The sequence below is a fragment of the Hyperolius riggenbachi genome, chromosome 8 (assembly GCF_040937935.1).
Source record: "Hyperolius riggenbachi isolate aHypRig1 chromosome 8, aHypRig1.pri, whole genome shotgun sequence".
Taxonomy (NCBI): Eukaryota; Metazoa; Chordata; class Amphibia; order Anura; family Hyperoliidae; genus Hyperolius; species Hyperolius riggenbachi.
Genome location: NC_090653.1, coordinates 285,114,074 through 285,129,936, shown reverse-complemented (window position 1 = coordinate 285,129,936; position 15,863 = coordinate 285,114,074). Strand labels below are relative to the sequence as shown.

The window sequence follows — 15,863 nt, the reverse complement described above, 5'->3', positions numbered from 1 at the left end:
GTAAAAGTTCATCTCGGATCCACTTTAATTAAGTATTGCAGACTAGGTGTAATATATTTGCACTTCCTATTGGCTGACAAGCAGTCTGCAGACTACAAAAGAGTGCTGTCTGTCAGTGAGCATTTTCTTTGGTGTTTGGTATGTTTCCTTTAACACCTGGGTGAGCCGGCAATGCACTTCTTCACTGCTTGGATTTTTTTGACAATCACATACTTGCTCTATATAAAAATGACTAACTTGATGCCAGAAAGCAAGCCTTGCTAATTCAGCGCCCACGAGCAGAAGGCAGTGTATATTTTACACTTTAAAGGTAGCAGATGAAACATCGGTTTCACTAAAGAACGTCTCTGCTCCTAAAGTAAATGTGGTTGCAGAAATATATAAGTTCAGATCAGGGCCGGATTACCGACCAGGCAACAGAAGCAGTCGCTTGGGGCCTTATTTAGAGTCAAAGGGGCCCCATCAGCACATAATCCAGCCCTCGCCATCCTGTCAAAGGACGGCGCCCGCTGCTGACTGTCTTCAGAGCCGGGCTCTCCTCCTGGGTCCCTCTCCTGCTACTGTGCGCTCTGACGCTGCACGCTCCTCCCTTCTTTCCCACAGAGAACCACAGCTGCAGCGGGCAGGAATGACAGCAGCAGATGACAAACGCCCACTCACCTATCCGTGATACAAGCGATAGAGGTCCCATCATCCGAATCCCATCTGTCTCCTCTATGGTGCCGCTGCTTGCTCTGAACTTCCTGATTCTCAGATCAGACAGGAAGTAGGAAGTAGTAATAGTAGTAGTAACAGAGCAGCGGCACTCTAGTGGAGACAGATGGGCTCCGGATGACGGGACCTCTCTTGCTTGGATCCGCAATAGGTGAATGTGAGTCATCTGGTGCTGTTATTCTCCCCTGCTGCGGCTGCCTTCTCTTCTGGACTATCGTATTCACTGGGATGGAGGCTGCATGGTGGCTGTCTAGTTTGGGAGGAAATCGGTTGTTCGGTGGTGGGGGTGGTCATGTAATTCTGTCGGGGTGGGCGGCTTCCGGGTTGGCGGTGTCCAGAGCTTTCTGCTATTGCCAGGCTGGAGATGCAGGGGAAAGTGCTGCTGCTGTGATATCTGGCACCCTCTTTACAGGGGTGCCCCGAGTGACAATGTCCCGGCCATTCATCTCTCCCTCGGCATGTTGGCGCTGCTATTCCCTGCATTGTGCACCCACAGAGGAAAGCGGGCTGTTGCCCATAGCAACCAGTAGAGCGGCTGCCCCAGTGTGTGCGGCATGTTACTGTGCACACAGCAGCTGCATCTTCCCATTCTAATATGGGGGAGGGGCAAATCAGTTACTTTGCTTAGGGCCCCATTTAGCCTTAATCCGGCTCTGGTTCAGATAGTGGAGACAGTATGCAGGTAAATCCACAACTCTATATTGCAGCATTGAGACAGCGGGCAGCTGCGTGTGAGTTTGGTTCTCTTGCAGAGGAGATGATTTATTTATTGTATTTATAAAACGCCAACAAATTACGCAGCGCTGGACATTAGTTTAGGTTACAGACAATATTTAGGGGTGACATACAGCAATATGACAATACAGGATACAAGAAAACCAGATCACACAGCACAGTATGAGTACCAGGTAATGCTTAGTCACTGGATGGGAGCATGGAGATCACACAGCACAGTATGAGTACCAGGTAATGCTTATTCAGTCACTGGATAGGAGCATGGAGATCACACAGCACAGTATGAGTACCAGGTAATGCTTATTCAGTCACTGGATAGGAGCATGGAGATCACACAGCACAGTATGAGTACAAGGTAATGCTTATTCAGTCACTGGAGGGGAGCATGGAGATCACACAGCACAGTATGAGTACCAGGTAATGCTTAGTCACTGGATGGGAGCATGGAGATCACACAGCACAGTATGAGTACCAGGTAATGCTTATTCAGTCACTGGATAGGAGCATGGAGATCACACAGCACAGTATGAGTACCAGGTAATGCTTAGTCACTGCATGGGAGCATGGAGATCACACAGCACAGTATGAGTACAAGGTAATGCTTAGTCACTGGATGGAGCATGGAGATCACACAGCACAGTATGAGTACAAGGTAATGCTTAGTCACTGCATGGGAGCATGGAGATTAGGCAAGTTAGGTTCACTCAGATCAGTTCACATAATAGTGCATCACCGCTATTTGTTGAGGAACGCTGTAATGTGTTTTGCGCTTAATTAGTTTATAGCCACTATTGCTGCCACTATTGCCCCCCTGCAATCATTGCGGAATACTGTAAGCGGTGTGCTGCGTCAATGTTTCAAGTATTCACCCTTAGCGGCTGGATTCACGCTCATTTCTACCAGCTTTTTCTCTCGTACGTCTATAAGACCAGTCAGGGCATTTTCTCTTTTTTTTTTCTTTTTCTTTTCTTTCTTCTTTTGGTCTTTTTGTTTTGTGTGATTTGTTTTTTTCTTTCTTTTGTTTTTTTATTGTTTCTTCTGATTGTGTTATGTCACTATAATTGGATTCGGACTATGATGTGAAGATGTGCCCAGGGACACAGGAGCACGGCTGTGAAGTCATGTTAATAGAAGTCCAGGCAAGATAATAAGCTGAGTCTGAGGGAAAAAAAAGAGTTCATTCAGATCCATGGGATGGGTGTACGGTGATGGAGGTGCGTGATCAGGTAGGAGAGGACCCTGCCCAAAGGCTTACAATCTAGAGATAGAGGTGGGGACAAGAACGGTAGGGGACCAGAGTTCAGCTGCGGGTTTAGAGCACCAGTAGGGGGGCTAGGGGCTAGAGTGAAAAGGTGCGTTTTGAGGGCCTTTTTAAAGATGTAGAAGGAGGGGGCAACCCTAATGGGGGAGGTAGGGAGTTCCATAGTGTTGGAGCAGCTCTTGAGAAGTCCTGGAGGCATGCATGGGACTGGGTGATGCGGAGGGGGGGGGGGCGGTCAGGCGAGGTTCATTGGAGGAGGGGAGTGAGCGGCTAGGTGTGTACCTCGGAAATGTAGGTCAGGCAGGTTTTGTGGACAGATTTGTAGGTCAGACACAGTATCTTGAATCTGATTCTGGACTGGATAGGAAGCCAGTGGAGAGATTCTCAGAGGGGAGCCACTGTAGGATCAGCTTGTAGAAATGACAAAGTCAGATGGTGTTAGGGAGAAGACATGATTTAAGCCTTCAAAGGGTTATAACCATCGCAAGTCAAACTGAAAATGCTGTGGCAGAAGCAAACATACTCAGTCAGGGAATGACAAGTGCTGTACAGGCTGTGCGTCCTGAGTCTGCTTCCCCTGAGATGAACATCCAGCCTCAAAACAAGGGCGTACTAAGAAATGTGAAGTGCGGAGCCCAGCTTCCCAGACACAAGACGAGCACTGCTTCAGGTCTGGTTCCACACTGCATACTGCTTCCTACGCTGCACGTCCTGCAAAGAACGCACTATGCTGAAAATGTAAAAAAACGGACAGAATTCTACTGCTAGACAAGTTCAGGAAGTCATAGGCCTCAATTCACTATGGCAGTTCGGTAAAGTTTTGTTTGGTAAAATACCGCATGGCGCATTTAATATTTTACACTTTGTTTTCCAAATTCACTAAGATTTCCCGCATGTGGTAGACGTTTGGTAATATACAAAAAAAAAACATGCTTCAACTCACTAAGGCCCGGTTCACACTTGCGGTTTTGCAAAAACCGCACCGGATGTCCGGACCGCACCGGAGCCGGATCGGACCTGAACCGTACGGTTCCTGTCCGGATCCGGTCCGGTTGCATACGGTTTCCGTGCGGTATGAACACGGTTGCGGTCCGGATCCGGATTCTAAAAGAGATAACAACCTGTATAAAAACAAAAAAAAATGTTGGGGTCTGGGAGGTCAGCAGAAGGGGGACCTGTGGAATCAGGCCCTCCGCTGTTTAGCACTCACCTCCACCTCCAACATGCTGCCAACATCTCCAGCTCGTGCTGCTCCACTCCAAAATGGTTGCCCATGTGTCCCCGATACAATATCGCCGCAACAATCCTCATAGGAAGTGGGGTAGAACATCCGGATTTTTTGCCAGTGTGTTGTGCGCTCTCCGGTTCTCATTGGTTTCCATTGGCCGGATGGTGCAGTCCGGCTCCGCCCCGGATACGGCTGCCGGAGGAGCCGGACCAAAAAATAGCGCATGTTGGAACGGACACCGGAGTCCGGATCCGGTCCGGCTCCGGTCCGGACGAAACGGACACATGTGAACCCTGGCATAGACTTACATTGCTATGCCGTGCGTCCGTTTCGTCCGGCCAGCATGCGGTGCGGCTCCGGCACGGCTATTCCGGATAGCCACCGCTAATGTGAACCGGGCCTAAGCCCTGCTCGGTAAGTGACATCAGCTGTGGAGCAGGTCAGGCAGGAAGCTGTCTTGCCATGCCACAAGTGTAGTGCATGAGTCGGGGGGAGGGGGGGGGAGTGTTCTGTCAGGGCAGTTTCTTGGGCAGTGCAGGCAGGGCGACCGCCCTGGGTGCAGACTGGCAAGTAGAGGCAGGAGGACATAACCGCTAGGGAGCTGGTGACGCGCAGTGCAGCTAAATGGAAGAAGAAAGATTACCAGCGCATTCATCTACCTTCACTCCTCCTGGGCTGCCGGCATCCGACGTCAAGTCATCATCATGTTACCACCTCATGATGAGACCTGCTGTCCTGTAGTGGTACTGACAGTGCACGGCACCCATGGAGGAGTCAGCTTTCCAGGGTCTCTTTGCCTGTGCGTTTTCCTGGTCCCTGCTTCCTGAGTGAGCGGCTGGTTACTAGTAAGTAGGCAGATCTACTTGTGACCTGTGGCTGTGTGACTGTCCCTAAAGAGTACAGTTCGCGAGTCCATGGGGGTGAAGGGTAAGGGGGCGCAATTTTTACACCCTTGCCCTAGGTGCACTTTAGCCTAGAAACTGCACTGGTTTCTGCCCAGTGCATCCCCTGCATCCCTTTAGAGGTGCTGCAGCCACTAGAGGGAGCTCATCTGTATACCAGTATCCAGATCTGCACATCTAAAGGGATACAGAAAAGCTTTTTTAAATGTCTCCTCCTGCTCTGCGGTTCTGAAGTCCCGCCCTCCAGGGTATTGGATCAAATGGGGTGAGAAGCAGGGCTGCCTGGCTCTCCCTATTGGCTGTCTGCTGCATCTGTCAATGTTACCGCATGGAGAGTGTGAGTTACCGGCTGGTCAGAGCTGGAGGTGAATACCGAAAACTTTTACTTGATTTACAGAATGCTTTAGCCTGCGTGAACTGCAATTTCTTGAGGTATTTACAAGTCAGTAATCTACCTCACTAGTCGTTAATTTTACTTTGCAGTGCGGTAATAGGTATAGTGAATTGTGAATTAGGCAAGGTGATCAGTAAAAACAGCTGTTTTCTGCATTACCGAATGCACTAATGCTTAGTGAATTGAGGCGTTTGTGTCAAGTGTGGATAAAGATGGGACTTTCAGTTGAGATAACCTGTTATTCAGTGGCAGGCAGTGCAGGGGACTGTATTACTTCCTGCACTAGATGTAGCACCCCTCCCCCTTCCTGTCCTGTGGGCAATGTGTCTCCTCCCTCTCTACACACAGCCTTAAGTGAGTGAATGTGCAGAGCAGCAGGGTGAGTAGAGAGAATGATTCCTGTGCTGCAGCTGGGACATTAGCAGGGAGAGGTGGCAGGATGCGTTTAGTGCTTCAGAAGTTGCCTGTCATTAGTAGCCATGTGCACAGGGGGCCAGTGCACACCAAAAACCTCTAGCAGATCTGCAAAACGCTAGAGGTTTTTGAAGCAAATTTCAGAGCGATTCTAGGCATGTTTTGTAAACATGCCTAGCGTTTTTGGAGCGTTTTTGTGTAGCAGATTTCATATATTGTTACAGTAAAGCTGTTACTGAAGAGCTACTGTAACAAAAACGCCTGGAGAACCGCTCTGATCTAGAGCGGTTTTCCACTTTCCTATACTTTAACATTGAGGCAGAAACGCCACAGAAATCTAAAAAATGCTGCAGCCCCCGAGTTTGCGTTTGTGGAAAAATGAGCCGCTCTGGTGTGCACCAGCCCATTCACTTTCATTAGCCAAGCGGTTTTCCCCGTGCAAGCGTCTTCAAAAAACGCTCCATAACCGCTCTGGTGTCCACCAGCCCTGACTCCTGTAATCAGGTCCGGTTTAAGCAACAATGGGGCCCCAGGGCAAAATAAACCTGCCCCCCCCCCCCCCCCCAACAGATACCCCGAAACAAAAATCGGCATTAAGGGACCTTTTTTACAGCTGATATAGTCAGGGTGTGAAGTCCCAATCGGTCAGAGCTCCACATTCTGGCTATCCCAGCCTGCATGGGGGACAAGGGGTTAAAAGGTTTCAGGAGGGGGGACCCCACATATTTAAAAAAAAAAAAAATTCCCGCACTCTAAACATAAAATTATTTTGGGGAAAATAGAAAAAAGAATGCCAGGGATCTTCATGCAGCCGTATTGCAGCTGTATCGCAATCCCTGGCCAAAGCGCTGCGGCTGCGTATGGACCCCCTGGAAACCCCGTCAGGAAATTTATTGCTCTTTCGTTTGATGCATGTAAAATTACACTACCGTTAGGTTTGCTACTAAAAGTGACATTTACCGCATTTAAAAGTATACTTTTTCCTTCAAAACTTTAAAATCGATTTTCTCAAAAACTATAAGGTCTTTTTTTAAAATAGTTTTTTCCTCTTATTCCTAATGATCTCCTTAACATATCCTGCAAATCTAGGGTTTCTAGCACTTAAGGTGGATTTGCTATTAACCATTAAAGTCGGCGGGTTTTTAAATGTGTATTTTTTTTCCTTTGAAACTTTAAAATCGATTTTCTCAAAAACTATAAGGTCGATTTGAATTTTTTTTTCCTCTTGTAGCCACTGGGGGCCCCTAGAAGCTCTGGGGCCCTGGGGCAGCTGCCTCCTTTGCCTCTATGGTAGCGCCGGCCCTGCCTGTAATACCAGAGTTCCCTGGACTATTGATTATTTTTTCCTGTCGGAGTAATTAATGAATAATGCAGGGAAGACTGCTGTTGCAAAATCCAGTGATACAGGTGCTGACAGACAACTTCTGTAGTGAGAAGAGAAGCAAGCTCCAGGTAATTTAGATCAGCTTGATTGCAGGTTATCTTATATCTTTTCCCAGCTCCCCCTCCCACCCTGTTGTCTTCCCCATGACCCTTTCCTCTTTTCAGATTTTAGTGGCTTCTTTTACCAGCATGTCCCTGCCAAACAGCACTGGTAATGTCTGCAGTCCTGGTTAGAGGTCTTCCTGCCATTTCACCTCTCCTACTCTCTGTGTTGTGCTTCTACCTCTTTTTCCCCCCACCCTTGTCCTATGCATCCTCCTCTTTCGCATGTTCCCCTTTTCTGAGGAGCTCAGAATCTAATTCTACCATAGTCATATTATAATGTCCTAACATATTATTATTATGTATTTATATAGCACTGACATCTCCTGCAGCACATTACAGAGTACATAGTCATGTCACTGACTGTCCTCAGAGGAGCTCACACTCTAATCCTACCATAGTCATATTATAATGTCCTAACATATTATTATTATGTATTTATATAGCACTGAAATCTCCTGCAGCACATTACAGAGTACATAGTCATGTCACTGGCTGTCCTCAGAGGAGCTCACAATCTAATCCTACCATAGTCATAGTCTAATGTCCTACCATATTATTATTATGTATTTATATAGCACTGACATCTCCCGCAGCACTGTACAGAGTACATAGTCATGTCACTGACTGTCCTCTGAGAAGCTTACAATCTAATCCTACCATATTATTTTCGTCACCAGGCGCTAGATCTGATCCCTTGCCTATCAAGCAGCGTGTGGGGTTGAGCTGTCCCTTAAACACTCAAAGATTTTAGGCAAAGTTATATTAATACACCCAACACGCGCTAGCCTAAATTACTAATGATTTTATTCAAATAGCACAAATTGCAAAAAATTGTATATACACCGTTTTTGTTGGTACTCAATTTCTCCTACATTCATACCACATTCAAACATACACCCTAGAAGGGCCCTTCTAAAAATAGAATTAAAACATAAACATAAAAAATATATGGAAAAATATATATATATAGGACCAGGTGATCCAATAAATTGAATGTGAGTGATTGGAGGTATAGGATCCTGTTAGAACCTCATTGCAAATAGTCCCATATAGAAACTCACATTAGGCGATTTCTGCCTTACTGAAACTTTCAAGACAACGTTCCGCAATCCGGAAGTTTCAAGAGAGAGAGCCCAATCCTATGCCAAGGATAGGTTTTACTCACAGTCCGCTGCAGCTGCCTCCGTGTAGACTTTTGATGTTCCTACCGGTAATCCACCACAACAGCAAGACCTTGTGTTGCCAACCGCTCACTTGATCAACTTACGCTGGCTCCCCAGTACGGCGCGTGTCACTTCCGCACACACGTTACAGTGACTCACTAGCCGCACTTCCGCTCAGCCTGCTCATTTCCGGACTGGTTTAGTATAGGTGACGTCACCACTTCAAAGGACCTCTGGATCTTTGCTTACAGGTGCCCGCTAGGCGCCTTTACGGTACACCTTTCGTCCACGGTCCCCACCATATGCCGATACTCAGTTAAAGAAGAGAAACCTCAACGCGTTTCTGCCATTAAACGATGGCCTTCTTCAGGAGGGTTTTTGTTGCTGATCTAGTGCTGCAATTTCAGTCACTTCCTTTATACTCATCATAGAGCGTTCATCCCCCTCATTAGAGGGGTCATGGGTCATGGTTCATAGGGCCATCTTTCGTTCTAATTCAAATTGGGACCATATATTGGTAATGTTCACTCAGTGTTCCTATTTAAAATTCCTATAAGAACAGGCAATGCAAAGGGTGGGGTAAAATTAGTAATAAAACCAACATTAAAAAATCAATGGCAATATTGAGCGTATCACGTCAAACTTACATACATACATACTCTACTCACATCATTTTAATCAAGAGGAATTCCATGTCGACACCCACAGTTTTGAAGAGGGGTGCAATCACTCTCCACATGCTCATAGTATTACACTCCATTCCCCAATACCTGACTGTTACAATCCTCATACACTATCTAGACCTCCAATTTCATTTTTTTTAAAAAAAGGCAAACACCTCCATTTCACTATTCAGACCCTTTGGCATAATTGTATCCAACTGGAAGATCCACTTCGATTCATTACGCGACATTTTCTTTATATAGTCCCCACCTCTTCCACACTGCTTAATAACCTCAAGACCAAAGAATATTGTCCCTCTTATACTCCCCCCATGTTCCTCTCTATAATGTTTGGATAGCGGATGTCCCACACACCTCTTCTTTATGTTGTTAAAGTGCTCCCCCACCCTACTTTGTAGAGATCTCTTCGTTCTCCCCACATATCTCTTCTGGCAGGGGCACTGGATGCAGTAAATGACCCCCTTCGTAGTACATGTTATAGGGTCCTTAATTCTGTATTTCACTCCATCCAGTGCCTCAACCTCTACTATTCTACCCGGATTGCTAGTCCTCCTACAGTTTAGACAAATCCCACATCTGATGAATCCTGTTGTTCCTCTCCCTCCCCCACCATTGGTACCCTTATTCTCATTCGCTGCCGTTGCAATCGAGAGCCCCAAATTGGGTGCCTTTTTAAAGACAACTTTAGGGATACATGGTAATTTATCACCTAGAATCTTGTCCTCTTTCAACACGTCCCAATGTTTACGTATTATATTTGTAACTTTATTTGATTGGGACGTGTATTGCAGGACAACACTAAAATCACTGTGTTCCCATTTTTGTTCCAATCTCGGTCCCAGTAAACTGTCCCTCTCTTTCTGTCTAATTAATGTCCTTGATTCATCAACATATTTCTCTGGGTATCCCTTTTCTAAGAGACTGTTCACGAGTTGTTCCGCCTCCCGGTCATATTCTGCTATATTAGTGCAATTACGGCGGAGTCTCGTGAACTGTCCCTTGGGGATATTGTTTAACCATCTTGGTAGGTGGCAGCTGGTATATAATATATAACTGTTGACATCCACCGGTTTGTGGAATGTTCTGGTTTTCAAGATACCATCCTCTACATATAGTTCTAAATCTAGAAAACTTACAGTGTGTACACTAGTTTCCACAGTGAATGAAATTCTCCAATCGTTCCTATTTATACTCTCGATGAACCTGTGCAGTGACGGGGCATCACCCTTCCATATCATCAGCACATCGTCGATGAAACGACGCCATAGGACCAGGTCCGCACCCGGGCCATGCTCCCCATAAACATAGCTCTCCTCCCACTGTGACATGAATAAATTTGCATAGGCGGGTGCGAACCTGGTCCCCATCGCCGTTCCACCGACCTGTAGATACCAATTCTCATCAAATTGAAAGTAATTGTGTTGTAGTATGAATTGTATCGATTTTAAAATGTACTCCTTCTGGATAACATCCAGGGTTTCATCTTTCTCCAGATAAAAACCCACCGCCCCCAATCCTCTTTCATGATCAATTATAGTGTATAGGGATGCCACATCCAGTGTGCACATGATCCATCCCTCTTCCCACTGCAAGTCTCCCAAAATATTGATAACTTGTTTGGTGTCCGCAATATAGGCTCTTGTGCTCTTCACAGATCTCTGTAGGAACGTATCCACGTATCTGGAGAGGTTCGCTGTCAGCGAGTCCACCCCAGACACTATGGGTCTACCAGGCGGATTGTTCATACCCTTATGGATCTTTGGCAGATGATAGAACAAAGGTCTCCGTGGGAATTCTATGTTTAGAAAATCATATTCCTTTATGGTCAGGATCCCATAGCTCAATCCTTCATCCAATATTATTTTCAGTTGTTTTGCAAAATCGACTGTTGGATCGTGGCCCAAGACGCGGTAAGTCTCTGGGTCATTCAACAGTCTATAGGCTTCAGCCTTATAAACTTCTGTATCCTGTATCACAATCCCCCCACCTTTGTCCGCCGGCCGTATAGTGATGTTCGGATCACCCTGTAACTCCTTCAAGGCTCTCCTTTCGGCATTTGTTAAATTGTCATTCGCAAATCTGTTGGTTTTTATACGTCTGATATCTTTCTCTACCAGATTCTCAAATGCCGTCATTGCATCACTATACTCCGTTTGTGGAAAAAAAGTGGAGGGGTTTCTTAATGAGGTATGTGTAAACCTTAAGTCTTCACTCTCCCTCTGCATGGGGTTTTTTAGAAAAAATTTCTTTAGACAGAGTTTCCTCATAAACTTCTTTATGTTTATGAAAGAGTCAAATTTGTTGATTCTATTACTAGGAGCAAACTTTAACCCTTTCGACAAAAGTTCTATCTTATTTTTCTCAAGCTTACGTTTACTTAAATTGAACACCCCCCTCCCCCCTCCTCAGTAGTTTGGCTGTCAACCCCCATTACCTTTTTACCCCCTTTCCGACCCCCCCTACATCCCCTTTTCCGTTTCCCACCCTGGGTGTCCGTAAAAAATATTGACTTATGGAGTTTCGTGGTTCCTCTACCACTATATTATTCCTACTCCTTCGATCTCCCAACTCATTCCTTGGTCCCCTCCTGTTGATGGGTTGTGGGGTCCTAGATTGCTGACGTGGGGTTCTATTTGGTGTCAATGCCATTCTATTAAGTCTCTTCTTCTTAAAATCTTCCTTTCCCCTCAGTGGATACCCTTTTGGTGTTCTGTTGTTGGCCAAATTCCCCTCTATCTGTCTCTGATTAGTTGCCGGGCTCCGCAAAACTGAATATCTATTGGAAGTGGGGATGCTATATCCCTTTGGGCTCACATGCGGGGACTTTGTTTTACTTCTACTCTTCCCATCACGTGCAGTCCTATTCTCTTTATTAGTGTATACCCCACTATTCCTCTCTACTCTCGGTGTCTCCACTGTGGGTTTCGGTATACTCACCTGCATCTCCCCATCACTGATATCCCCAAATCCTTCCTCATCACTCCCCACCTCAAAATCCTGTATAGTGGAGCACCTTGCTCCCTCCCCATCCCCTTCATAATCCTCCCCGATCTCATCGATAGTTTCAAGTGTACCCATCATGGTGGTGCCCTGGGGGCATTCTTCTCCTATACTTTCCTCTACCATTATTCTTAAATCCTCTATATTGTTCATAGGGATTGCGTCCCTGGCAAATTTCTTCAATTTTTTGTTTATTATATCCTTCTCTAATGCTTCTAATCTATTATATATACTCACCTCCAGATTGTGGTACTCCTTTGTTGATTTAAATGGGGCCAGGGTTTGTTTAAGGCCCTCTATTTCTTCCCCTAAACTCTTAGATTGGGCCTTCCTAGCATCCATCACAAATTGGACCGTTTCCATTGAGAATACGTGAAACATATACTCCCACTTCTCCAAAGTCTCCTCATCCGCCAAATCCTCAGATAGAACTTTAGACACTGCCAAACCTACGGGTGCTATTTCCCACTCCAAGTACTTCTCAAGGGACGCTACCTCCCATATATTCTTCGTTTCCTTTACTAATAGTTTCTCCAATTCCTTCACTCTTTGTGTACCATCCATCCTGTGTATTCCTTGATTGTTTTCACTCTCACTGAAAAAATTCCTAATCCGATCATTCTGATGGTTTCTAAATTCCCATAATCCATTTCCTGCAGCCATGGTATAAGGGACTATTTTATAAATCAAATTATTTTCGTCACCAGGCGCTAGATCTGATCCCTTGCCTATCAAGCAGCGTGTGGGGTTGAGCTGTCCCTTAAACACTCAAAGATTTTGGGCAAAGTTATATTAATACACCCAACACGCGCTAGCCTAAATTACTAATGATTTTATTCAAATAGCACAAATTGCAAAAAATTGTATATACACCGTTTTTGTTGGTACTCAATTTCTCCTACATTCATACCACATTCAAACATACACCCTAGAAGGGCCCTTCTAAAAATAGAATTAAAACATAAACATAAAAAATATATGGAAAAATATATATATATAGGACCAGGTGATCCAATAAATTGAATGTGAGTGATTGGAGGTATAGGATCCTGTTAGAACCTCATTGCAAATAGTCCCATATAGAAACTCACATTAGGCGATTTCTGCCTTACTGAAACTTTCAAGACAACGTTCCGCAATCCGGAAGTTTCAAGAGAGAGAGCCCAATCCTATGCCAAGGATAGGTTTTACTCACAGTCCGCTGCAGCTGCCTCCGTGTAGACTTTTGATGTTCCTACCGGTAATCCACCACAACAGCAAGACCTTGTGTTGCCAACCGCTCACTTGATCAACTTACGCTGGCTCCCCAGTACGGCGCGTGTCACTTCCGCACACACGTTACAGTGACTCACTAGCCGCACTTCCGCTCAGCCTGCTCATTTCCGGACTGGTTTAGTATAGGTGACGTCACCACTTCAAAGGACCTCTGGATCTTTGCTTACAGGTGCCCGCTAGGCGCCTTTACGGTACACCTTTCGTCCACGGTCCCCACCATATGCCGATACTCAGTTAAAGAAGAGAAACCTCAACGCGTTTCTGCCATTAAACGATGGCCTTCTTCAGGAGGGTTTTTGTTGCTGATCTAGTGCTGCAATTTCAGTCACTTCCTTTATACTCATCATAGAGCGTTCATCCCCCTCATTAGAGGGGTCATGGGTCATGGTTCATAGGGCCATCTCTCGTTCTAATTCAAATTGGGACCATATATTGGTAATGTTCACTCAGTGTTCCTATTTAAAATTCATATAAGAACAGGCAATGCAAAGGGTGGGGTAAAATTAGTAATAAAACCAAAATTAAAAAATCAATGGCAATATTGAGCGTATCACGTCAAACTTACATACATACATACTCTACTCACATCATTTTAATCAAGAGGAATTCCATGTCGACACCCACAGTTTTGAAGAGGGGTGCAATCACTCTCCACATGCTCATAGTATTACACTCCATTCCCCAATACCTGACTGTTACCGCGTCTTGGGCCATGATCCAACAGTCGATTTTGCAAAACAACTGAAAATAATATTGGATGAAGGATTGAGCTATGGGATCCTGACCATAAAGGAATATGATTTTCTAAACATAGAATTCCCACGGAGACCATTGTTCTATCATCTGCCAAAGATCCATAAGGGTATGAACAATCCGCCTGGTAGACCCATAGTGTCTGGGGTGGACTCGCTGACAGCGAACCTCTCCAGATACGTGGATACGTTCCTACAGAGATCTGTGAAGAGCACAAGAGCCTATATTGCGGACACCAAACAAGTTATCAATATTTTGGGAGACTTGCAGTGGGAAGAGGGATGGATCATGTGCACACTGGATGTGGCATCCCTATACACTATAATTGATCATGAAAGAGGATTGGGGGCGGTGGGTTTTTATCTGGAGAAAGATGAAACCCTGGATGTTATCCAGAAGGAGTACATTTTAAAATCGATACAATTCATACTACAACACAATTACTTTCAATTTGATGAGAATTGGTATCTACAGGTCGGTGGAACGGCGATGGGGTCCAGGTTCGCACCCGCCTATGCAAATTTATTCATGTCACAGTGGGAGGAGAGCTATGTTTATGGGGAGCATGGCCCGGGTGCGGACCTGGTCCTATGGCGTCGTTTCATCGACGATGTGCTGATGATATGGAAGGGTGATGCCCCGTCACTGCACAGGTTCATCGAGAGTATAAATAGGAACGATTGGAGAATTTCATTCACTGTGGAAACTAGTGTACACACTGTAAGTTTTCTAGATTTAGAACTATATGTAGAGGATGGTATCTTGAAAACCAGAACATTCCACAAACCGGTGGATGTCAACAGTTATATATTATATACCAGCTGCCACCTACCAAGATGGTTAAACAATATCCCCAAGGGACAGTTCACGAGACTCCGCCGTAATTGCACTAATATAGCAGAATATGACCGGGAGGCGGAACAACTCGTGAACAGTCTCTTAGAAAAGGGATACCCAGAGAAATATGTTGATGAATCAAGGACATTAATTAGACAGAAAGAGAGGGACAGTTTACTGGGACCGAGATTGGAACAAAAATGGGAACACAGTGATTTTAGTGTTGTCCTGCAATATACGTCCCAATCAAATAAAGTTACAAATATAATACGTAAACATTGGGACGTGTTGAAAGAGGACAAGATTCTAGGTGATAAATTACCATGTATCCCTAAAGTTGTCTTTAAAAAGGCACCCAATTTGGGGCTCTCGATTGCAACGGCAGCGAATGAGAATAAGGGTACCAATGGTGGGGGAGGGAGAGGAACAACAGGATTCATCAGATGTGGGATTTGTCTAAACTGTAGGAGGACTAGCAATCCGGGTAGAATAGTAGAGGTTGAGGCACTGGATGGAGTGAAATACAGAATTAAGGACCCTATAACATGTACTACGAAGGGGGTCATTTACTGCATCCAGTGCCCCTGCCAGAAGAGATATGTGGGGAGAACGAAGAGATCTCTACAAAGTAGGGTGGGGGAGCACTTTAACAACATAAAGAAGAGGTGTGTGGGACATCCGCTATCCAAACATTATAGAGAGGAACATGGGGGGAGTATAAGAGGGACAATATTCTTTGGTCTTGAGGTTATTAAGCAGTGTGGAAGAGGTGGGGACTATATAAAGAAAATGTCGCGTAATGAATCGAAGTGGATCTTCCAGTTGGATACAATTATGCCAAAGGGTCTGAATAGTGAAATGGAGGTGTTTGCCTTTTTTAAAAAAAATGAAATTGGAGGTCTAGATAGTGTATGAGGATTGTAACAGTCAGGTATTGGGGAATGGAGTGTAATACTATGAGCATGTGGAGAGTGATTGCACCCCTCTTCAAAACTGTGGGTGTCGACATGGAATTC

At 45.3% G+C, this 15,863-nt stretch overlaps 1 long non-coding RNA gene across 1 annotated transcript in view; it reads left to right on the top strand.

Moving 5' to 3' along the window:
- The first annotated feature begins 791 nt into the window (after positions 1 to 791).
- LOC137527959 (uncharacterized) overlaps positions 792 to 15,863 on the top strand; it is a 30,505-nt gene continuing 15,433 nt past the window's right edge. The window contains exon 1 of the long non-coding RNA XR_011023243.1: positions 792 to 871. This is a non-coding gene — a long non-coding RNA (uncharacterized lncRNA). The remainder of the gene's footprint in view (positions 872 to 15,863) is intronic.